The following is a 26,028-nucleotide window of genomic DNA, read 5'->3' as shown; positions in this document are numbered from 1 at the left end:
TTAAAAAGAATTAATTTTCTGTGAGAGAGTCCCTTGACCATTAGCAGGAAATTCGGGGGCTCTGGCACCTTATCTCTCCTGGGTGACAAACCCATGACAAGGTTCTTTTCCTTAACTTGTACACTCAAGATATGATAAGACCAATTCGAGAAATATCCATGTGCTTAGAAGCAAGCTCTCTGCATTTATACCACTCTTGGTAAGCTTGGTGGTTAATTTCATGCACTTGTGCCTTTGTGTATGTCTCAGTGGCATGTTTTTCAAATATTCAAGAAAAAGGAAGCAAAAAATTTCATTTTTACTTCTAAGAATTGGATCAATATTATATCTTCAAAGCAAAGGAACAGATATTGAGGATGAATAGGTGTTTTATTTTATGTTTCTTGGATGCCACAGAGCTCCTTAATAAACATTCAAAGTCAGTTTTTTGTCAGTGTCAGAATCACTGAAGGCATTCTGGGGTGTTATGGATGAAATCAGTGAGAAGACTTGGGGATTTGAGCCAGAAGAGTCTACATGGACTACGACAGCATGCAGAGTTGCATTAAGGAATAATGCTTCAATAAATATAGAAGTAGACATGAAGCATTCTACTGCACTTCCTGAGTGCTGCTTTCTTGGAGCTGACCATATGGTAAAATCTCTGGGAATTAAGCTATGTGGAAACATACATTTGTGGAATCCAGAAAATTGTTACAAAATTTGAAAAATGTTTTAGAAATAGATTTTCCAGCTCATGGTGTCCTGGAAAAATCTGATTTTTCTATGGATTGTGAGATCTATTATGCCTATCAACTGGATGGTGCCATTCCTAATCAAGTGTGTCATAATTCCCAACGTGGACAGCTTCAAATTTTCTTCTATGAGTGGTTAAGAGGACTACTGACTAGTAGACAGAGTTTTAACATCATTTTTGGTGAATGTCCATATTGTGGTGAGCCAATAACCTTGGAAATGTCTGGGAGGAAACCCTGAAATACGAATGTAACATTTCTGTGAAGAACTAGAAACTTTAGAAATTACCGAAAAGATTTTAGTTGATATCTTCAGAGAAAATAAAAAACAAAACATACTAATGTCAAGAGAAAAAGAATGGTGAACCCATAATAATACACATCTGCCTTTGTCTCCTCACTAAGAGTAAACTGGGAAATTGTAAGACAAAATCCTGTAGAACATTCTAAGTCTGTGACCTCTATACCAGTTATAGAAGTTGTATGTGTGTCAAGATGGAGATTTTAAATTATTGAGCATCTAGACTGGTAAAATTTTGATGGGGTTCATAAAATGAATTGGGGATGAGTACGTATTTTGTCTTTTGTTAAACACTTATTCAGACTGGTAAAAGAATCATTTTCATTAACATTTAACAATAGTATTGTTTACTCTATATCTGTATTTATTTTTCCTTAAAGTGAAGTCTGCTGGCTGTCACTCATTAACCACTTCTCCGCTCATTTGTTTATTCCTAAAAGGTACTAATTAGATATATATTAACTAACAGGAATGTGTTATGAATTTTTAGGAGTAATGCATTTAACAGCATTCGCTGAAATTGCTTTCTTTAGATCTGCTTTGCTAGTAACCCAACATTTTTCTTTTATTTGGTTGTTAATTTGCACAAAATAGATTAAATTTGTTAATGTTTACAAAATAGATTAAAATGTACTCTTAGAAACTGCATTTATGATAAGTGTTATCCAAATGGAGTCAGGATGTAATGCCCCAAGTTAAATATTGTATTCAACCAAGATTAGTTCCTTGTTTTGCAAATGATGATTTGCTGTTCTAATTCTGTCAAATGTATGCTTACCAACTGTCATTTTCAGACATTAAATGCAGTTGCATGTGGGGTGCCTGGATGGCTCAGTCTGTAGAATATGTGACTCTTGATCTTGGGGTCGGGAGTTCGAGCCCCACTTTGGGAGTGGAGATTGCGTAGGAAAAAAAAGGGAAATGAAACTATGTATGTATATAAAGAGAAATCTAGGTGTATTCTAGTATCCATGCATATAATGTCATATCAGTATCCATTTCTTCGTATATCTGTTACCTTTTTAAGGCACTTTCAGACTATCAAATATTGAAGTTTTGTATTAATATAGTTTTTAGTTAATAGTAAAAAACCATAATGTGAAATTTCCACTTTTATGGGGAACCATTCTGTCCAATTAGAGCTTGAAAACTAAGGTATTTCTAAAAAAAAAAAAAACAGGAATACTTAATAGTCATTTAGTAAGTATGGGTTAAGGTTTTAAGCGTAGTTTCCAGAAATGAGAAAGTAAGTAACTTTAATGATTGGGTTTAAAAAGTCCTTTGCAACTCAAGTGGTCTGTAATTCTTTACTTGCAGTAATGTTGAAGGAGGACCTAATTGTCAGTGTTGTCAGCTATTGGATTCTTAAAATTATTTTTCATGATAGATACCATGTGATTTTTAAAAAATAACTCAGGAGGGGGCACCTGGGTAACTCAGTTGGTTAAGCATTAGACACTTGATTTCAGCTCGGATCATGAGATCGAGCCCCACATCCTGCTCTGCACTGACCGTGCAGAGCCTGCTTGAGATTCTCTCTCCTTTTCTCTCTGCCCCTCTTCTACTTGTGCTTGTGCTCACTCTCTCTCTCTCTCTCTCTCTCTCTCTGTCTCTCAAAATGAATAAACATTAAAACAATTAAAATTAAAAAAAATAAAAACTCAGGAGGAATTCAAAGAATGAAATGATAGCACTAGAACAAAACTCACTCTATTCCTGTCTACTCATTAATAGGAATAGCACTTCTCAGAAATAAAATCTATAGAGATTTAAAAATTTGAATATAATTGATGCTGTGCCCTTTCTCCTTCTACTAATGAGTATTTTTCATCTATAAATCCATTGCTATATAGTTTAAAATTCTCTAATTCAATAAGAGATGAATGTCTAATAAATCTTTTATTTTTATATTTATTATTTTTCATCAAAATATTTTTGTATGTTGTTTTGGTCATTGTGTTTATTTAACAATTGTAAGGTTGAGTCATTCTAGGAGACATTTTTTTAACCTTAGAGTCTTGTATTACAGAGAATCTAAAAACATTAATTTCAATATATATATGTGGTTTCGTGACACAGAGTAGGAAAATGATGGTCAATATATGACACTCAAGCATAAACATATAATACGTGAGGATAAAATTTTGTGAAGGAAGTTGAATGCAAATATGAATTCAAGGAGAAAAATAATGATCTAAAACTTTTGACTTTTATTTTTTTAATTACTTTTTAGTTTTATAATTCATTTAATAGCAACTGGTAATCATCAAATTAGCAGTGGTTATCTTCAAAAGTTATTACTCTTGCTTTGCTTTCATTTTCAAGGATGATCAAATACCTAGAGTCAGAGACATCTCCTACATAAGTTTTATTTTATGAGTCAGACTTGGTTTATCACCAGCATTGATAAAACCAGACTTAGGGAAATAACTAGGTCTGGGGACACATGCACGGTCTTAATATAGCAGATGTTTAGCCTGCAAGAATTATTGCAAAATCAGAAGAGCGAAAATATTTGCAGACACTTTTGACTTTTGAAAAAGAGCTTGTTCAAAACTGATGGCTACCAGATGGGCAGTGGGGGTGGGGTTGGGTAGAATAGGTGAAGGAGAGTAAGAGTGCACTTACCGTGATGAGCACTGAATAATGTATAGAATTGTTGAATCACTATATTGTACACCTGAAACTTACTATAATACTGTATGTTAACTACACTGGAATTAAAAAATAGAGAGAGGTTGTTCATATATTTTTAAATGGATGTTAGTAGCTTTCAAATTACTATACTGTTGAGTTTGTAGTGAATTTACTTAAAAGAATGATGTATTTTATTTAAAAATGTCAATATATATAATTGCCACAAATTTTAACCCCTTAAGCTCATGCTGAAAAATTTTAGGTTACCTAAAATTGTACAACAATGTTTTTAAAAAATTCTTTTGAAGAATTCTCGCAAAGAGGTTTGAAGGCTATAAGCAACTTAGTTGCTATAAGCAACTTAGGGGAAAAGCAACTAACTTTTCCCTTAGGGGAAAAGGAAGAGGAAAGAGGTTAGGGATCTTGTTTAAATTATGCTAATTCTTAAGAAAATAAGGGGAAGGGGCAAATATTTAATCTTCTGGTACTACTTTTGCATGCCAGGCAGAAGTCTGAAGTCGGAAGAAGGAGAAGTGAAAACTATTACCTTCCCTTTACAGGCATGACCCAGAAGTTGAATCTATCACTTCCTCTATCCGTTAAATCTTAGTTCAGAACCATAGACAGTTGCAAGGAAAACTGGGAGATGTAAATATTATTCTGATGGCCAGTTGCCCAGTCAAGGAAATATAGTACAGGTCTTGTTCTCATTTTCACAAATGGTTATGCAGTCTTAGTTTGGTGTTAATGATTTCCCTTCTTTACCATTCTACTGTTCTGTTCTTTTTTTCTTTTTCTTTTTCTTTTTTTCTTTTGTTTTCTTTTTCTTTTTTCTTTTTGGTGAGAGAGAGAATCTCAAGCAGGTTCCACACTCAGTGCAGAGCCTGACACAGGATTCAATCCCACAATCCTGGGATCATGACCTGAGCTGAAACCAAGAGTTGGATCCTCAACCAACTGAGCCACCCAGGTACCCCTCTACAGTTCTGTTCTTTAAGGCCAGAGTACGTGATAAGAATAGCAGGAACATTATATTACTCCTTTACATTTTTTTGTCATTAAATACATTTTTGTGTAGGGGTGCCTGGGTGGCTCAGTCGGTTAAGCATCTGACTTCGGCTCAGGTCATGATCTCACAGCTCGTGACTTCGAGCCCCGCGTTGGGCTCTGTGGTGACAGCTCAGAGCCTGCACCCTGCTTCAGATTCTGTGTCTTCCTCTCTCTTTGCCCCTCCCCTGCTCATGCTCTGTCTCTCTCTCTTTCAAAAATAAATACACATTAAAATAAATAAATAAAGCAAATTTTTGTTTAGAGGCAATATTGACTAAGAAAGCATATTGGTATAGGATGTTCAGTAAGTAAACAGATGTTAGTCCTGGCAGAAGGATGATGGATAGGGGAAGCCTATTCAAATGCAAAGTTAAGCATTTATTCTTGGTATGGTCTACATGATGAAAGGGGTCAAATAAAATCAGCCTGGCAACAGGTAGCTAGCTGTCAGGACCCTAGAGGAATGGTACCATCCTAGTGCCAGGATTTGCTACCCTGCTAGAAAATTAGGTACTCAACATTGGCAGGGCTGGCCTCTGTAAGGGAAGATTCCTTATTGAGCTCATGCATATGCCATCCCTGCAAAACCTATTGGTACTTCGCCTATTAGATAATTGAAGACACACCTAGCAGGTGAGGGAGAAGGATGACTGACATCCATAGAAACAGTACTCCTGTGCACATGGTTATTAAGAGCCTTTTCCTGTCCCCGTGGGCTTCTGTGATAAGTTAAATGGGATATGTATTAGTGAGTCTGTTGGCTTTGTAGTAAGTTCCAAATTCACAGTGGCTTAAGTAAGATAGAAGTTTTAGTCTCCCATAATATTTTAAACATAAACAGTCTGGGGTTGATATGATATTGGGGGTCCGGGTTTATTCTAATTGCTCTGTCATCTCTAGAATATTGCTTGCATGCTTATTAGTGTTTTATACTCATCACTACATTCACATGTCAGGCAGAAGCCTGAAGAAGGGAGAGTGAAAACTGACTCCCTTCCCTTTAAAGGCGAGATCCAGAAGTTGAGTCCATCACTTCCTTCTGTCCACTAAATGTTAGTTCATAGCCACAGAGAGCTACATGGCAGGCTGGAAAATTCAGTACCTCAGTTATTTCAAGGGCTTACTCATCACATGCAGTCAGGGCTAGTCTGCTGGCCAGCATAGACATAGAAAATATGCCTTCCTGCAGAAAGTGAGGTTGTACAGTGCTGCTTTGGGCCAAACTACCAGTTTATAGGAAATATGAAAGACAGAAGAACAAATCAAATGATGCCACAAGGAAACAACCAGCCAAATTCTAAATCTGGGCCATTCTATAAGATAAATGACCCAGTTTTATCAATTAAATGATATTTTAAAAGGATTTTAAGAGACATAACAATCAAATGTGGTTAGTAATTTTGAATCTTAATTGGAACAAACTAACTATAAAAAATACAATTTTGAGATAAGAAAATATGAATATATACTGTATATTAAATATTATTAAGGAATTATTGCTTATTTTTAAAGATATAATAATGGCATAGTGGTTATGTTAAAAAAATCTTTTTCAGTTACAAAGGCATACTAAAATGTCTGGGATTTGCTTTAAAAATATTTAAGCAAAAAGCAAACCATGGAGAGGGATAGGTGAAATGAAATTGGGAACATTTTAATAATTGCTAGTTATGTACCAGGTACATGAGAATTAATTATGATATTAAAATAAATAATAAAAATTTAAAAAAGAAATAAATATGGCAGCTGGTAATACATCCAAGCTAACTATTGCTACACAGCCTTGAGTTGCCATATCTCTGCATTTTTCAAAGAATCAAAACTGCAGATTTAAAAAAATAAAATCTCTTGATTTCATAAAACAACAACAATGTGGCCAAATACAATAAATAGATCAGTGAGCTTGAATTTGTCCTTAGCCATCTGGTTCTTCTCTAGGAAAAGTTTGTTTTGTTAATAAGTTGTTTCCCCCCAAATTTACAGTGTATTCAACTTCTTTAATAACTGGAAACTGGTAGTTAAGGTCAGTGTCTGGGGACTCAGAGACGAGTGACAGATTGCAACAAACTGAATGGAGCTCTGAGTTTTGTCAGTGAAGGGCATGTAGCCAAAGGCTTAGGTCACAACATAAGTGTATGCAGAGAGGAACAGGTGGAGACACAGTATTAGTCCTGCCATGGTGCTATGGGCTGAACTGTGTTCCCCCCACCCACAAGTTCATATGTTGAAGTCCTAACCCCTAGTATTTCAGAATGTGACTATATTTGGAGATGGGGACTTTAAAGCGGTAATTAAGTTGAAATGGAGTCATTAGGATGGGCTGTAATCTAATATGACTGATGCCCTTATCAGAGTAGATTAGGAAGAGAGCCAGGGAAGATGGCAGAGTAGGAGGCCTCCGAATTCACATCCTCCCACAGACACACTGAGGCAACAGCTACGTGTAATGCAACTCACTCTAAAAATGACCTGAAAACTGGTAGAACAGACTATCCACAGCTAAAGACTTAAAAGGAAGACTACATCAAAAAGGGTAGGAGAGGCAGAGATTCTGTTGCCAACCAAACCCCTGGTGTGGCAACCCACAAGTAGGAGGGACATCAGAGGCACAGAGGAGCAAAGGGGTCAAGTACCACACTGGGCACCTCCAGCCTTGGGGACCTGCACAAGGAAGATGAGCTATGATAATGTCTGTCTTTGAAAATCAGCAGGGCTTAACTCCAGGAGCTTTGGAAAGTAGCTGGGCTTAACTCTGGGAGAAGTAGATGGCTATAACTCTGCTCTTAAAGAGCCAGTGCAGTGTATCACTTGTTCCAAGATCTGGCACAGAAGTAGCAATTTGAAAAGCACCTGGGTTATATGTGAAAGATTTGTTGAATAATTTAGGACATGTGCCAGAGGGACAGGGATCTGCAGGAGCTTTCTTGTGGAATGGAAGGGCTAGTGGGCACCATTTTTCTTGTCTTCCTTCAGCCTTTCTAGTCAAACACCTGTGGGAGGCAGTTCTGACATCCTCCATTTACCTTGTCAACACCACTTGCCCCACCCCAGCTTTCCCCTTTAGACCTACCACACCCAACCTGCCTGCTATGGCAGGTGTCCAAAGTGCCTTCTACATTGCCATACCTAGTAAGCATACTCATTTGGGACTAATGACTTCCCAGAGTGACTACCACCTGCCACACCCAGTGGGGAGTTGGAGCTGATATTGGCACCTGTCCAGAGTGACTCCTGACCCACGGAGAGGGGGACCTAGCCCCACCAACCAGCACTCCTGCAGTAGCCACAGCCTGGCCTCTCAGCTGGCAATACAGGGATTGGGGCAAGACATGGCAGCCAGTGTGCCCACATCAATCTTGACCAGTCATTGCTGACAGCCAAGCTGGGGGCAGTTCAACCTACCAGTGTGTCCATAGCAGTTTCAGCCCACCCACAACAAGAGGGCTCACACAGCCCACATAGAGGACCCCCTGGAGCACCAGGTTCTGTGACCAAGAGGAAATGCACTACTGGCCACAACAGGACTTCTATACAGGCCACTACTTTCCAGACCAGGAGATATAGGTGACTTAACTAATATGCAAAAACAGAGAGGCAAAATGAGGAGATAGTGGAATATGTTCCAAAATAGAAGAACAAGATGAACCCCCAGAAAAAGAGCTAAATGGAGATGGAGAATTGCAATCTACCTGATAAAGAGTTCAAAGTAATGGTCATAAAGATACTCAACAGATGAGAGAAGAGTGAATGAAATCAGTGAGAACTTCAACAAAGAGATTTAAAAAAAAATTTTTTTAAAGAACCTATCAGAGCTGAAGAAAATAATAACTGAGCTGAAAAACACACTAGAGCGAATAATAGATTTGAGGATGCAGAAGAATAGTTCAGCACTCTGGAAGACAGGGAAGTTGAAAGCAACCACTCTGAACATCAAAAAGAAAAAAAGAAGTAAAAAGTGAGGATAAGTTAGGATGAAACAACATCAAGTATACTACCATGTGCATTATAGGGGCCCTAGAAGGAGAAGAGAGAGAGAAGAGGGCAGAAAACTTATTTTAAGAAGTAATAGCTGAAGGGGCACCTGGGTGGCTCAGTGGGTTAAGTGTCTGACTTCGGCTCAGGTCATGATCTCGTGATTTGGGGGTTCGAGCTCCACGACGGACTCTGTGCTGACAGCTCAGAGCTTGGAGCCTGCTTCAGATTCTGTGTCTCCTCCTCTCTCTGCCCCTCCCATGCTCATGCTCTGTTTCTCTCTGTCTCTCAATAATAAATAAAGGTTAAAAAAATTAAAAAAAAAAGTCATAGCTGAAAACTTCCTAACCTGGGGAAGGATACAGACATCCAGGTTGTAAAGGGGTAGTAGATCAATCACTTATAATGCTAGTATGAAGGTTAAAAGACACAAGTAGTAAAATCAATTATATCTACCAAAATTACTTGAGATACACAAAATAAAGATGTAAAATGTGGCATCAAATACATAAAATGTGGAGGGGGAATAAAAATGTAGTGCTCTTAGAATGTGTTCGAACTTAAGCAACTATCAACTTAATATAGACTGCTCTATACATAGGATGTTATATATGAACCTCTTGGTAAATAAAATCCAAAAACCTGTAATACATGCACATACACACAACAAGAGAAAGGAATCCCAGCATAACATTAAAGAAAGTCATCAAACCTCAAGGGCAGAGAGAGAAGAAGAAAGGAACAGAGAACTACAAAAACAACCAGAAAACAATTAACAAAATGGCAACAAGTTCATACCTATTATTAATAACCTTGAATATAAATGGACTAAATGTTCCTATCCAAAGAAATAGGGTGAGTTTAGTTGGTTAAAATACAAGACCTATCTATACACTGCTTACAAGAGACTCACTTTAGACCTAGAGACACACACAGACTGAAAGTGAAAGGTATGGGAAAAGATATTCCATGCAAATGGAAGCAAAAAAAAAAAAAAAAGCAAAAACAAAAACTGGGATAGCAATACTTATATCAGACAAAATAGACGAAACAAAGACTGTAACAAGAGACAAAGGACATTACATAATGATAAAGGGAATGAGCTAACAAGAGGTTATAACAATTGTAAATATCTATGCACCCAACATAGAATCACCAAAATATATAAAGCAAATATTAACGGACATAAAGGGAGAAATGATAATAATACAATAATAGTAGGGGACTTTAACACCTTACTTGCATCAGTGGATAGGTCATCTAGACAAAGAAATCAATAAGGAAAGAGTGGCTTTGAATAACATATTAGACCAGATGAAGTCAATAAATAATACTGAACATTCCAACCAAACAGCAGAATACGTATTCTTTTCAAGGCACATGAAACATTTTCCAGGCTAGATCACATATTAGGCTATGAAACAAGTCTCAATAAATTGAAGAAGGTTGAAATCATATCAAGCGGCTTTTCCAACCACAACAGCTTGAAACCAGAAATCAATTACAAGAAAAAAAAAAAAAAAAACTAGAAGGAATACAAATGCATGGAGTCTAAACAGCATACTACTCAACAACCAATGGGCCAAAAAGAAACCAAAGACATAAAAAAAAATATTTGGAGATAAATGAAAATGGAAACAACAGGTCACTATCTTTGGGACTCAGTGAAAGCAATTTTAAGAGAGAAGTTTATAGTAATTCAGACCTACCTCAAGAAACAAACAAACAAATCTCAAATAAGCAATCTAACCTTACACATAAAGGATCTGGAAAAAGAAATCACAACAAAGCCCAAAGTTGGTAGAAGGAAGGAAACAACAAAGATCAAAATGGGAATAAATAAAATAGAGACAAAACAACAATAGAAAAGATCAATGAAACTAAGAGCTTGTTCTTTGAAAAGATAAATGAATAGATAATACTTTAGCCAGACTTATCAAGAGGAAAAAAAGCAAGGACTCAAATAAATAAAATAAAAAATGAAAGAAGTTACAAGTGCCACCACAGCAATACAAAGAAGGGATTATTAGACTACTATGAAAAATTATATGCCAACAAATTGGACAAACTAGAAAAAATTGATAAATTCTTGGAAACATACAATCTTCTGAGACTGAATCCAGAAGTAATAGATAATCTGAACTGACTAATAGGAATGAAATTGAATCAGTAAAACAAACAAACAAACAAAACAAAACTCCCAACAAAAAATCTAGGACCATATGGCTTCACAAGTGAATTCTACCAAACATTTAAACAAATGTTTTTAATGTTTATTTTTGAGAGAGAGAGACAGAGCACAAGTGGGGGAGGGACAGAGAGAAAGAGAGAGACAGACAGAATCCAAAGCAGACTCCAGGCCTTGAGCTGCCAGTCCAGAGCCTGACTTGGAGCTCAAACTCGTGAACTGTGAGATCATGACCTGAGCCAAAGTCAGATGCTTAACTGACTGAGCCACCCAGCGCCCTCTACCAAACATTTAAAGAAGAGTTAATATCTATCCTTCTCAAACTATTCCAAAAAAAGTAGAAAAGGAAGGAATGCTTATAAATTCATTCTATAAGCCCACCATTACCCTGATACCAAAACCAGACAAAGACACTACCAAAAAAAAAAAAAATATATATATATATACATATTATATATATGTATATATATATATAATATGTATATATATGTATATATATATAATATGTATATATATATATATATATATATCCATCCATCCCTGATGGACAGAGATGCAAAAATCTTCCACAAAATATTGGTAACTGAATTCAACAATACATTAAGAGGATCATTCACCACAATCAAGTGGGATTTATTCCAAGGATGCAAGGATGATTCAATATCCACAAATCATGTGATACACCACATTAGCAAAATGAAGGATAAAAAAGCCATACAGTCTTAATAGATGCAAAAAAACCATTTAATAAAATTCAATATTATTCATGGTAAAAAGCTCTCCACAAAGTAGGTATACATACCTTAATATAATAAAAGCCATATATGACATACCCACAGCTAACATCATACTTAATGGTGAAAATCTGAAAGCTTTTCCTCTAAGATCAAGAGAAGGATGTCCACTCTCACCACTTTCATTCAACATAGTACTGCAAGTCCTAGCTACAGCAATCAAACAATAAAAAGAATTAAATCATCCAAATGGTAAGGAAGAAGTAAAACTGTCACTATTAGCAGATGATATGAAACCCAAAGTCTCCACCAAAAATAATATTAGAATAGTAAATGAATTCAGTAAAGTTGTAGGATACAAAATTAATATACAGAAATCTGTTGCATTTCTATGCACTAATTACAAAGTAGCAGAGAGAGAAATTAAGAAACTAATCTAATTTACAATTGTATCAAAAAGAATAAATACCTAGTAATAAATTTAACCAAGAAAGTGAAAGACCTGTATTCTGAAAAGTGTAAGACAGGGATGAAAAAAATTGAATATGATACAAGTAAATGGAAATATATGTATCATCTTAGAAGAATTAATATTGTTAAAATGTCCATAGTACCCCGTGCTCAGCATGGAGCCCAACATGGGGCTAAGTACCATGACTCTGGGATCATGACCTGAACTGAAATTAAGAGTTGGATGCTCAACCAACTGAGCCACCCATATGCCCCAGCAATCTACAAATTCAGTGCAATCCCTATCAAAATACCAACAGCATTTTATACAGAACTAGAACAAATAATCCTAAAAATTTGTATGTAACCACAAAAGACCCCAAATAGCCAAAACAATCTTAAGAAGAAGAAAGCTGGAAGTATCACAATTCCAGATTTCAAAGTATACTGCAAATATATAGTAATCAAAACAGTATGGTACTGGCACAAAAATAGACACATGGATCAATGGAACAGAATAGAGAGCCCAGAAATAAATCCATGTTTATAGCATCAACTAATCTATAACAAAGGAGCAAGAATATACAATGAGAAAAAGATAATCTTTCCAAAAAATGGTGTTGGGAAAACTGGACAGCTGCATGCAATATGAAACTGGACCATTTTCTTACACCATACACAAAAATAAACTCAAGTGAATTAAAGACCTAAATGTAAGACCTGAAATGATAATACTCCTAAATGAGAACATAGAGAGTAAACACTTGGACATTGGTGTTCACAGTATTTTTCTTGACATGTCTTCTCAGGCAAGGGAAACAAAAGCAAAAATAAACATTGTGATTACATCAAACTCAAGAGCTTTTGCACAATCAAGGAAAGCATCAAGAAAAGGAAAAGGCTACCTACTGAATGAGAGAAGAATTCTGATAAGGGGTTAATATCTAAAATATACAAAGAAATCATAAAATTCAACACACACAAAAACCTGCCACAAATAATCCAATTAGAAAATGGGCAGAAGACCTGAACGGATTTTTTTCTAAAAACATACAGATGGCAAACATACATGAAAAGATGTTCAACATCACTTATCATCAGGAAAATGCAAATCAAAACCACAGTGAGATACTACCTTACACCTGTCAGAGCAACTAGTATCAAAATGACAAGAAATAACAAGTGTTGATGAGACTGGAGAAAAAGGAACTGTCTTGCACTGTTGGTGTGATGCAAATTGGTGCAGCCACTGTGGAAAATATGGAGTTTCCTCAAAAAAATTAAACAGAAGTACCATACAACCCACTTATTCTATTTCTGGGTATTTACCAAGGAAAACAAAAACACTAAGTTGAAAAGATGTGTGCATCCCTATGTTTATTGCAGCATGATTGATCATACCCAAGATTTGGAAGCAACTTAACTGTCCATCAATAGATAAATGGATAAAAGAAGAAGTGGTATATATACAGAATGGAATATTACTCAGCCATTAAAGGAATGAAATCTTGCCATTTGCAACAACGTAGCTGGATCTAGAATGTGTTATGCTAAGTGAAATAGGTGAGACAAAGACGAAGACAAATACTGGATGATTTCCCTCATACATGGAATCTAAAAAATTAAACCAAAAGCAGAAACAGATCCATGAGTACAGAGAACAAACTCATAGTTGCCAGAAGGGAGGGGGCAGGGAGGATGCGCAAAATAATTGAAGGGGATTAGGAGGTACAAACTTCCAGTTATAAAATAAGTCATGGGATGAAAAATACAGCAGTATATAGTCAATAATACTGTAATAAAGTTGTATGGTGACAGATAGTAATTACACTTTTCATGGTGAGCATTTTGTAACGTATATAATTGTCAAATCACTATGTTGGATGCCTGAAAATAATGTAATTGTAATACCACATATCAGTTATACCTCAATTAAAAACAAAGAAGCTGGTCATCCAAATGACTTGTTTAAACAAATTTTTTAAAGGGGAGAAGAGATTAGGTTACAGACACACATACTCTTGGTGCCTCTCCATTCAATATGGCACCTTTAGGCACATAACTAACCTACATAACATGTACCTGGGTCCAGGTCATTGGGATCCAATCATGAGATGGTCCAGGTCCTGGCCCTGATGACATCCTATTGATGTTGAGTGCCATCACAACAGGGCTGGTCCTGCTCTGCCCCTTTCCATCCCCACTCCACTGGAACAGTCACTGTCAGTGATCAAGAAAATCCTCTGCCACACAGATATCACAGTTACCTGTTTTCTGACCACAGAAAGCATTTGGTGCTCTGGCACTGGAAGGTGCTATGGCATACTCTACATGTCACTGCCATTTATTTATACCCACTGCTTGCAGACACACCAGCAGAGATTCTAGAACAGAGCATCGCTAGGAAAATACCTTTGAAACAAGATTAATCACTGGAGAGGTTTAAAGCCAACACCAGATCAAGGCCAGGGTTTGGTTCTCTTTGAAGGATCTGCTATCTGTCTTTTTTGGGCTTAATAGGAGAAGAGAAAGTCTTTGGAAGCAAGATCTTTTTATTTGATCCCTTATTGGTTTCCTGCATAGTCAATTCCATTTTGTCCTTTTATAAAAGTTTGTAAAATATTTTTTAAAAGTGTTTATTTATTTATTTTGAGAGAGAGAGCATGTGAGCAGGGCAGGGGCAGAGAGAGAGGAAGACAGAGAATTTCAAGCATGCTCTGTGTTATCAGCCCAGAGCCCAACACAGGACTCAATGTGGGGCTTGAACTCATGAACATGAATTCATGACCTGAGCCAAATTTAATAATAATTATATATATATATATATATATATATATATATATATATACACACACACACACACACACACATATATATATACACATACACACATCTATTTTATATATGCATATATTGTGTGTGTGTGTATATATATATATATATATATATATATATAGTTTCAAAATTATATATATTTCCAATGTGAGTAGCATTTCTTAATTTTTTACTCAACAGCATCTCCTTCAGTCTGCACTAGTGTGAAATTTCTTGGCTGGCTCCTTTTCTCTGCCAGAGGTGAAGCCAAGTGGAAAAAACAGTCAACATTTTCCATTTCTTTGGCCCAGATGACCAGGATTGGGCATTTTGCTCAGCTCTGCATAACAAGCTACACAATGTACATATAAAAAATAAAATTGAATGAAGTAAGAGTAGGAACATATAAAACACTGCCTTTCCTTTTATTTGATGTAGCTATCAAGCTATTCTCTATCTGTCATTGTGGTAAAAAGCACACATTATTGCATAGGCATTGTGTTATATTTCTGGTCATATATGTACATTTAACTTCATACACACAAAAGGTAATAGTTATAAGATACAACATCATGTAAAATGTATTCTTAAAATGTGTTCTAGTAACATAGGCTCTATGTTTTATGCAAGCTACATTTCATGTTTAAAATCTTTCTTGTTTTAGCACTGACTAGTATATAATTTATTTATTCTAATTTAGTAAGGAGTTTCAGAATAGCATGTTTAAATAATGGTCAAATTTTACCATAGGTCAATTCTGATCTAGTATGCAGGGTCCAATTCCAATGGAAGCTGTTACTTTGTCCCTCTTATTAAGGTCAGCAAAGATAGAATTCTATACATCTTAATCATATCTCCTATGACTAATTCAGCCCATAGGATTATAACCATGAATATTTTATATGTAACTTCCAGTAATAGTGCTCATTCTATCAATCAATATCAAATTAACCCCAAGATTACTGAAAATCTGGAATAAAATATAAAATATTGAATCATTCATTTTTAATAACATAGGTTATAAATGTGTATTGCTCTGGAGAAATGACTCTTGATTTTGTAATGCAATATTTATGAGAGAGTTTGGAACAGTGGAGAAAGTTCTGCCTTCTTTCCTCCATGTTGGAAGATCTGCTCCGTGGGAACAACTCGCTGCCATCATGCATAGGATGTTGTTCCACCTGTGTTTTGTATTCCTGAAGCCGCCCAGTGCCAATTCAACTTGAAGAAATTCTATTTAATGTAGTCTAACACTTCAATTTAAAGGTTTTTCTTTAATGTTTATTTATTTTTTAGAGAGAGAGACAGAGCACGAGCAGGGGAGGGGCAGAGACAGGGAGGCCCAGAATCTGAAGCAGGCTCCAGGCTTTGAGCTGTCAGCACAGAGCCTGACACAGGGCTCGAACTCACAGACTGTGAGATTATGACCTGAGCCCGAGTCAGGCACTTAACTGACTGAGCCACGCAGGCACCCCTCTAACACTTCAATTTAATAAACATTTAATGAGCAAAGCAGAATGCTAGGTTGTATTAATAAGGTGTCCCTTAGTTGTAAGGAAAGACAACTCAGGTTTATTTGTGTGAAGTCTCATAGAGCCCATGTTAGCAGGACAGGCTGGCCTCACTGGAACAACAGAGCTGCCAGACATCTCTTTCCCTTCCCTTGACTTACAACACCCCTTTCCTTTCTGTCTTCTGTTTCCTTTTCTTTTTTTTTTTTCATAGCATGGCATTTTATCCCTGCCATATTTTTGCTTCATTCTGCCTTTTGTCAGCTTCCTTTCTGTTCTCTGACCTGCTTATAAATGACCCATCAGAGCTACCCCCAAATAATACTTTCTATAATAAATATATATGTGTATATATAATAAATATATATGTGTATATACATATATATGTATATGTATATATAAAACAGTTTCTAGAAATAGTTATTTTTGCTTTTGTTTCCCTTGCCTGAGGAGGCATACCTAGAAAAACGTTCCTATGGGTGATGTCAGACACATTTCTGCCTATGTTTTATTCTAGGAATTTTATGGTTTTAGGTCTTACATTTAGGTCTTTAATCTATCTTGATTATAGTATAAGAAAATGGTCCAGTTTCTTTTTTTTTCTTTTTTTTTTTTTTTACATGTACTCATCCAATTTTCCCAGTGATGCAGGCAGGCTGGGTCTGAGGACCATGGTGGGTGCTGGGTTCCCGTGGGACCAGCTTAGAGGGTCCTTGGCTTCTTGCAGGATGGAAATCAAATGTGAGCCAGCAGGAAATGAAAGCAGAGTTTATTGAAGATATGAGTCTTGTCTTTGCTTGGGGCCTGGGGGGTTTTTATGTGGTCTGGGGCACATGTCCTCTCAGGAATCCAGGAATTAGTTGGAACAAAGCCGAGGATCCAGGTGATATTCCTTAGAGTCAAGGAATATCAAGATAACTATATATCAAGATATCTAAGACCTGGAGATCTGGAATATGCATGTGAAAGCTTCTTGTGGTCATTCTCACCTGGTCCTTCTTAGATGTTATCTATTCTAGAGAAGTCATTGACTCCTTATCTCTTACGAGGAGGACCTATGCTATTTGCATTACAAGGCGTGTGTAGAGTGGGGTGGGGTGCAGGTCCTGGCAAGAATAGAAGCCAGAAAAGAAGCAAAGGGGGAAAAAACAGCTTTTTCTCTCTTTGGGTTTCTTTGGTTTCCCTGTCTCACCAGCACTGTTGGTTGAAGAGACTGTGTCTTCCCCATTGTATAGGTAGCTTTCTGTCAGCCCCAGAGGACTGCCAGCTCACAGGCCAGTGGTCAGGATGGATTCCACTGCATGGTCCCAGCCTGATGCAATGAGGTGGCTTGGCTGGTGTCTCAGTAGGGGACAAGGAACAGGGCCATTAGTGATGATAGCCTTGGTGTGAGGAAAAGAGGTGCTGCACAGCCACCTGCAAGAGACAGACAAATCTTAAATCCCGGATTAAAATGCTGACAAGGTAAGAGATCTCCTGAGACACAGATTAGAGAGCTCCATAAAATAAGCAGGCCCCTGTTTTCTGGAAGACAGTAAAAACAGACAAATTGGCTCAGGGGATGCTGGGGAAAGATTATGATATAGAGAAAGAAAGGCTTACAAAGCTCAAAGGCATCTTGTACAAATGTCTCCTAGGATGATCAATCTGTGGCCATCAGCCCAACACTCAGTCATGTAATATGTGAACACTTAAATGCACAACAGTACAGGCACCAAAGGCCCTACAGAACCAGGGGTGCACACAGGGCTAGTATTTTTGAGGACCTATTGTTTTCAAGGTACATTGCTGGAGGCTTTGCAAATACTATTTAATTTAATTTAACTTAATTTTTAGTTCTAGACTTGTGTTTAGTTCTAGACTTCTCTGTCCAATTTCCTTGCTTACTTTGTGCCATACTCTAGAATTCATTACTTTTCCCTATACACACAAGAGTTAGAGGGAACTACTTCCCTCCGGAAGTCAGTAGTTGAGATGAGGAACTTGCCTTGTCCCCACATGCTCTGAATTTCCCTTAGCCCAGGCTTCTGACTCATACTTCATACCCTCAGTGCCTCTTACTCCTGTCAGCTCTGGGCTCTGAGGCTCTCAGTGAGCTCTTCCTGTTTCTCCTCAAGCAGCTGCTTCCTTCAACCAGAGCACGCAATCTCTTTCCCAAAGCTTCACCTTTTAAACCTCCCCTTCCAATGCGTGGGATGAGCTCTATCAAAAAGACATTAGCTTTGGGGTGCCTGGGTGGCTCAGTTGGTTAAGCGTCCGACTTTGGCTCAGGTCACGATCTCGCGGTCCGTGAGTTCAAGCCCCGCATCGGGCTCTGTGCTGACTGCTCAGAGCCTGGAGCCTGTTTCAGATTCTGTGTCTCCCTCTCTCTCTGACCCTCCCCTGTTCATGCTCTGTCTCTCTCTGTCTCAAAAATAAATAAACGTTAAAAAAAAAGACATTAGTTTTTATAGAATTTTGGAAAACAAAGTACAGAGAAGATAGCATATTGCATTATTTATTCTCTTAGAGCTCACTGCTTTGTATCTGTTTGTTTATGCAAATAAGGAAAATGTTTGCATCATCCTCTCCATACTAATAGATTCCAGTTTATGAAGTAGAAAGTCATTTGAGATTAGAAACAGGTAAAACATGTACACAGAAAGTTAGGAAATGGAAGGATGAAAATCTTTTAAATTTAAAAATAGTTGTCAGGGCACCTGGGTGACTCAGTTGGTTAAACATACGACTGTTGATTTTGGCTCCGGTCATGATCCCTGGGCCATTGTATCAGGCCCTGAGTTCTGGCTCCGTGCTAAGCACAGAGCCTGCTTAAGATCCTCTCTTTCCCTTCCTCTGCCTGTCCTTTGCTCATGTGCATATGCATATGCACATGCTCTCTCTCTCAAAAAAAAATTTTTAATATAAAAATAAAAAGAAAAATAATTGTAGGGTGCTTGGCTGGCTCGTTCAAAAAGAGTGCGACTCTTGATCCACATTGGGTGTAGAGATTACATAAAATAAATAAATAAAATTTTTATATGTTCACTTTTTAAATTATTATTTTTAAAGGTTTTTATTTACTTAAGTAATCTCTACACCCAGTGTGGGCTCGAACTCACGACGCTGAGATCAAGAGTCACACGCTTTTCTGACTGAGCCAGCCAGGTGCCCCCAAATCTTCACTTTTAAAAAAATAAAATAAATGGTTGTGAAGTAATTGAGGGTTAAGTTTTTGCTGTTTTTTTTTTTTTTTTTTTTTTAATTTTTTTTTTTTTTTCAACGTTTTATTTATTTTTGGGACAGAGAGAGACAGAGCATGAACGGGGGAGGGACAGAGAAAGAGGGAGACACAGAATCGGAAACAGGCTCCAGGCTCTGAGCCATCAGCCCAGAGCCCGACGCGGGGCTCGAACTCACGGACCGTGAGATCGTGACCTGGCTGAAGTCGGACACTCAACCGACTGCGCCACCCAGGCGCCCCATGTTTTTGCTGTTTTGAAGCTTTGATCTAATGGCACTATTTGGATTTATGAATAAATGTTTTTTTAAGTAATCTGAGTATAAAGTGCAAATGTGGATTTTTTTTTTTTTTTTTTTTTTTACTTGTGCAGGATTCTCTCCAGCTAGTCTCCCAATTTCCTGGATGTGATTGAATGCCATAAAAACAATCAAACCAGTTTTGTTTTTTTTTTAACTTTTATTCAGTTTTGAGAGACAGAGACAGAGCATGAACAGGGGAGGGGCAGAGAGAAAGGGAGACACAGAATCCGAAGCAGGCTCCAAGCTGTCAGCTCAAAGCCTGACATGGGGTTTGCGCGCACGAAAGGCGAGATCATGACCTGAGCCCGAGTCAGGCGCCCAACCGACTGAGCCACCCAGGTGCCCCAATCAAAACAGTTTTTAACCTACCTGCAGCATTTTCTGTCTTCTAGGTTTAGCTAATTCTAAATGTTGTATCTTGAATACAGTGAATTATGTTGCATAAGAAATTCATTATAACAGTTTAGATAGTTTTAGCAATTCATCTTTTTAATGAAAAGTATGTGCAATCGCATACAATTATATTAGAAATATTTTCCACATATCTAGATATATTTTAGTCTTTTTTTTTTTTTTTAAAGTAAGCTCTACACCCAACAAGGGGCTTAAACTCATGAACCTGAGGTCAAGAGTCACATGCTTTACCTACTGAGCCAGCCAGGCACCCCTAGATATTTTAAATCAGACTATTGTCTCAATCTGGAATGCCCTTCCACTCATTATATAAATAAATTCTTTATAAATTAAAAATACACACACACACTACATAAGTACATTCTTACTATAAAAATGGAAATAGTATAGGGCTATATATATAAAATATCTTTTCACCATTAATGTTAAAAATTCTTTATGTGTAGAGCATTGACATGCCAACTGAAAAGCTAAGTTTCCCAGGTTTCCTTGCAGCTGTGTAGTCACATGACACAGTTCTGCCAATGAGATAGAAGTTTACTGGGAAAGACTTTTGGGAAAGCTGTTTTTTCTCTGAGAAAGAGATAAACACATGTGGAACACATTTATTTTCTTTTTATCTTCTTCATGACTAGAATTTGGAGATAATTTGGAGGTGAGTGCAACGACAATCTTGTGACTGTTAGTAGGGGAGGTGTACCTGAGAGATGGTGGGATCAAAACTAGGAAGAGCCTATGGCCTGGATTTATGTGATCATAAATGTTTATGTTAATGTTCCTGTTCTAGGCAGCTACATATTACATACTTCCCCCCATACCAGACCCATCTAGAGATAGTGTGTATTTTTTGAGACCCATCTAGATTCATACCACATTAAATTTTTATCCAAGGTTTTTTTTCCCAAAAATTGGATTATATTATATATATAATATATATATTACTCTGAATCTCCTTTATTGTATAATATATACAATATATTATATTATATATAATTATTACATATTATATATTAATTATAAATTAACATTATATGTTATAAATATTAAATTATTAAATATTTAATTATTTATTAATGTATTTAATAATTATTAAATTATTAATTATTTAATTATTAAATTGGTGGATTATTAATTTATTAATATTAAATATTAAATCGTTAAATGTTATAAATTAATATTATATATTAATTATAAATATTATATATTATATGTATACGTATGTATGTATATATATTATATATATTGTTTATATGTATATATATTATATATATAATTCAATATATATAATATATATATATAATTCAATATATATTATATATATATATATTATATATATATTACTCTGAATCTCCTTTATTGACTTAACAATATGGTCTAGATATCTTTCCATGGTCAGTACAAGAGGAGTTATCCTTTTTTAAAAATCATTTTAAACAAAAGACATTTTTTCTTTTAAAAGTGACACTTGCTTATTCAAGCTATACAGAAAAATTTCAAGTAAAAAGCAGCAAATGTCCCTAAATCCCACTATTTTTAAATAACCAGTATTATTGTTGGTGAGCATGATTCCTATCAGCTCTCCCTGAAAATACTGGGAATTGTTCTCTTACACTACCACCTCCATGTACATGTGTATACATATTGACATGTATGCACACACATACAAATACACACAAATATAGACATGAATATACATACACACAAATACACATAGGAACATGCATGCAAACACAACACAAAATGACACAAACACATGTAAATATACACACCTGCTCACATGGGAGAGTGAGAAACTTACAAAATCAGAACCTATCAAAAAGTGCTTAATTTTAGTTGAATTAAACTGAAAAACTATTAGAATACCTTTAGAAGTTATGACTAGGGCACCTGGGTGGCTCAGTTGGTTAAGTGTCCGACTTTGGCTCAGGTCATGATCTCGCGTTTCATGGGTTCAGGCCCCTTGTTGGGCTCTGCGCTGACAGCTCAGAGCCTGGAGCCTGCTTCGGATTCTGTGTCTCCCCCTCTCTCAGCCCCTCCCCTGCTTGTGCTCTCTCTCTGTCTCTCAAAAAATGAATAAATGTTAAAAAAAAATTTAAGAGTTATGACTAAAATTGTTATAGAATACCAGAGAGCGATACCCAAAATTCAAACCAGATATCATTTTTAATGCCCATAAAAGTTATAGAATTAATAGCAGAAATAGTTGAAGCCAGAACGTCATATTAATATCTTCTTTTGCTAAAGAATCTGTATATTTAGCATTATAAATTATAATATTTAACAGATTTATTAGATTAACAATGTAGCCTTGTGATTCCAATTTAAAATGTAGAATTGAGTAACTGATTTAAATTTATTAATTTAAGTAGAAATTTTACTGTGTATATAATAGTATTAGAACATTTAGTGGACCTTAAGTTTCACCATATTTTTAAGTTTAACTAATTTAGTTCATAAGAATGATTTAATTACTTGAGAAGGTTTGTATTACAGACAATCGAAGGACTTAAAAGAAAGGCAACATATTAAATTTATAAACCCTGTTTAAAACATTTCAAATAAATTCAGATTCTGTGTCTCCCTCTCTCTATGCCCCTCCCCCGCTCTCACTCTGTCTCTGTCTCTCTCAAAAATAAATAAAGATTAAAAAAAAATCTTTAAAAAAAAGGGGCACCTGAGTGGCTCTGTCGGTTAAGCGTCCAACTTTGTCTCAGGTCATGATCTCATGGTCCATGAGTTCAAGCCCTGCATTGGGCTCTGTGCTGACAGTTTAGAGCCTGGAGCCTGCTTCAGATTCTGTGTCTCCCTCTCTCTCTGCCCCTCCCCTGCTCTTGCTCTGTCTCTGTCTCTCTCAAAAATAAATGAAGATTAAACAAAAATCTTTAAAACATTTAAAATAATTTAATTGACTGCATTTGAGAGTGTGACCAAATATGAATTGAAGGCCATTAAAAGTGAAAGTACAAATCTGCTAGACTTATAATGGCATAATGAGATTTGTAAGCTGAAGTTAAATGCTTAAGGAATGAAATTAGATTCTGTAAATTAATAAACTGATTATTCAGTTTTAAAACCCAAGTAACTTCTAAACTGTCTTTTCTGTGACCATAAGAAAACTCACATTTATGTAAGAAGAGAAACTAAATGAAGCAAAACTTAAAGAAATGTCAACTTTGGATAACTGTTTCTTCCAGTTGTTAAGAAGTTATCTTATTCAGATATCTTCTAAAATTAAGACAAAAGACTATGAAAACCATTAAGGATTTGTAGTCATTATGTTTTTATTGTTCTTTAAAATTATGTGTTAGTTTTAACATTGAAAATGTTTCTGCTATGAAATATAATAGTTACCAACCATGCCAGTGTGCCTGGGACTGAGGGGTATACTAGAACTCACGGCTCTCTGTGCTGAACCCAGTAACCTTGGTCACTCTAATGGAAGGCATTATAGCATAGGTGCTAAGACTATAGATTGTTACTAACACCTGCATTTGAGACTTGAATCTTCAGCTTATTTTCTATTTATCCTGGGTAAATGGCTTATTTTCACACCTCTGTTTTCTCCTCTCTGAAGGAGGAGAATGTATTCTCATTGTAACTCAGAGGGAAACCTTCACAATGTCTGGAGCCCTTGATGTCCTGCAAATGAAAGAGAAAGATGTCCTCAAACTACTTGCAACAGGAACCCACTTAGGTGGCACGAACCTTGACTTCCAAATGGAACAGTACATCTGCAGAAGGAAGAGTGATGGCATCTGCATCATAAATCTGAAGAGAACATGGAAGAAGCTTCTGCTGGCTGCTCATGCCATTGTTACCATCTAAAAACCAGGTGGTATGAACATGATATCTTTCAGGAACACTGGCCTGTAGACTTTGTTGAAGTTGGCTGCTGCCACTGGAGCCCCTCCTTTTGTGGGCCGCTTCACTCCTGGAACATTTGCTAACCAGATCCAGGCAGCCTCCCTGGTGTCTTCAGGAGGGTACTGATAGCAGGGCTGACCACCAGCCTCTCACAGAAGCGAACAAATAAACAGTGAATATCCCAGAGGATTATTATGAAAATTAAATGAGTTACTATATGGAAAGCACCTACATTAATACCTAGAGTGTGGTAAGCACTAAATATATACTAACTGCTATTGCAAGCTCCCCACAGAAACATCAGTTATTGGACAGGTCATCTTTATTCTTCATTTTATTTTATTTTTTTAAAGATTTTTTTGTTTAAGTAATCCCTACACCCAACATGGGGCTCGAACTTACAACCCTAAGATCAAAAGTCACATGCTCTACTGACTAAGCCAGCCAGGTGCCTCTGTTCTTCATTTTATTATGTACTAAGCTGGTTCATGTCTTTTGTCTTTTTTCCCCCTCATTATTTCTTCCTAGAATATATATGCATGGTGGAAGGAGAAGAGCCATCTTGGTATAAGAGGGGTTCATGAGAATCATAGCTACATACTAGAGATTCTAGAGCAGAAAGCTAATTGGATCTTTGACAGCTCCTTGGAAGAATAAAAAAAAAAGATAACCATAATTTGTTTAAACGTTTGTTAGGTTTCCTGTTATACACAATTGAAAATAATTCCTACTGTTACAAACTATTCATTTAATTTTTAGTAATGAAAAAATGTGGAGTATTTTAGTAGTTCTCATGTCATTTTGAGTTGGGGTCAAAAAATCCCATTTTTGAGATTTGCTCCAATATTGATGTATGTACTACTGAAAAGAACAGGATACTGTTTCTTCTTTGATGGTGAAAAAAAAAAAAGTTTAAGAAGTCAGGTCACCATGATCAAGAAAATCTTGTCATCTTCAATGATAATTACATGAGTCAATGGGGAGAGCCACAGTAGGGGAGAGAGAAACTGGTAATGGGCTGTTCTCCATACAAAAATGGGGATTATATTTTGTCTCTTTCTGCCAGGCATTCAAATGACCATTTTCAAATTTTTGAGAATGAGATGTTCTTAAAAATTATTTTCTTTTATAGTTTTCTGTTGCCTACTGTTTTATAATATGCATAGTGAGATAATAAATTTGAAAACAGGTAATTAAAACAAGAAAGCATAAAATAGTTCAACTCCAGAGAAAGGACTATGGCCAGTATTGGTTTGGGATTGAGAATAAATCTGTACCTGTTGTTGTTATTCCTAAATTAGAGTTGCCTGGTAACTCTACCCAGCTGTTAATTAAGCACTTAGGCAGCCACAGTCATTAACTCTTTCAGGTCCCCAGGATACTATTTAGTTATTGCTTCAATTTTCTGTACTAAGCCGACTAATAGGCAATGCCTTAAAACATTGAGAATAACTGGTTCATAATATATTTTATCCTCTTTATGATTAGATGGAAAAAGCAATTCTAATTTAGTTCCCTGTTCATTTTAATTTGGGTTAGCAGATGTTCTATGCATACTGAAGTCAACTATTTAATTTGCATTATAGAAGAATATAATAGCAATTTCTCAGGGTTTGCATGTGTGTGTGTGTGTGTGTGTTTTGTTATAGTGTGGTTTTAATTTCCTCCAAAATGTTGCTATAAAAATAGAATACATTTTATTTTCTAATTCGCGAAGAATATCCCGAGAACAAAATTGGGTTCGTAAAATTCAAGCAATATTTTCAAATTAGATTTGTTTGAAGAGGGAATGAGGGAAATAGAGAAAAAAAGTACAGCAAGGGAAAGAAGGAAAGAG

At 36.3% G+C, this 26,028-nt stretch overlaps 1 long non-coding RNA gene, 1 other non-coding gene and 1 pseudogene across 2 annotated transcripts; 2 read left to right on the top strand and 1 right to left on the bottom strand.

The window, feature by feature from the left end:
• Positions 1-80: 80 nt before the first annotated feature.
• LOC109262077 (E3 ubiquitin-protein ligase FANCL-like) lies at positions 81-2,584 on the top strand (annotated as a pseudogene).
• An 840-nt stretch (positions 2,585-3,424) lies between these two features.
• Positions 3,425-3,556, bottom strand: LOC128777503 (small nucleolar RNA SNORA72). The gene has a single exon (XR_008422750.1). It is a non-coding gene; the product is annotated as a small nucleolar RNA SNORA72 (small nucleolar RNA).
• Positions 3,557-17,626: 14,070 nt separating this feature from the next.
• LOC128777289 (uncharacterized) lies at positions 17,627-25,802 on the top strand. Its single transcript, XR_008422524.1, has 2 exons — positions 17,627-17,855; positions 23,902-25,802. It is a non-coding gene; the product is annotated as an uncharacterized LOC128777289 (long non-coding RNA).
• The last annotated feature ends 226 nt before the right edge of the window (positions 25,803-26,028 follow it).

Source organism: Panthera pardus, unplaced genomic scaffold (assembly GCF_024362965.1).
Source record: "Panthera pardus isolate Hobbes unplaced genomic scaffold, ASM2436296v1 HiC_scaffold_16, whole genome shotgun sequence".
Taxonomy (NCBI): domain Eukaryota; kingdom Metazoa; phylum Chordata; class Mammalia; order Carnivora; family Felidae; genus Panthera; species Panthera pardus.
Note: the sequence above shows the minus strand (reverse complement) of the source record. Positions and strands in the feature narration are given on the sequence as shown.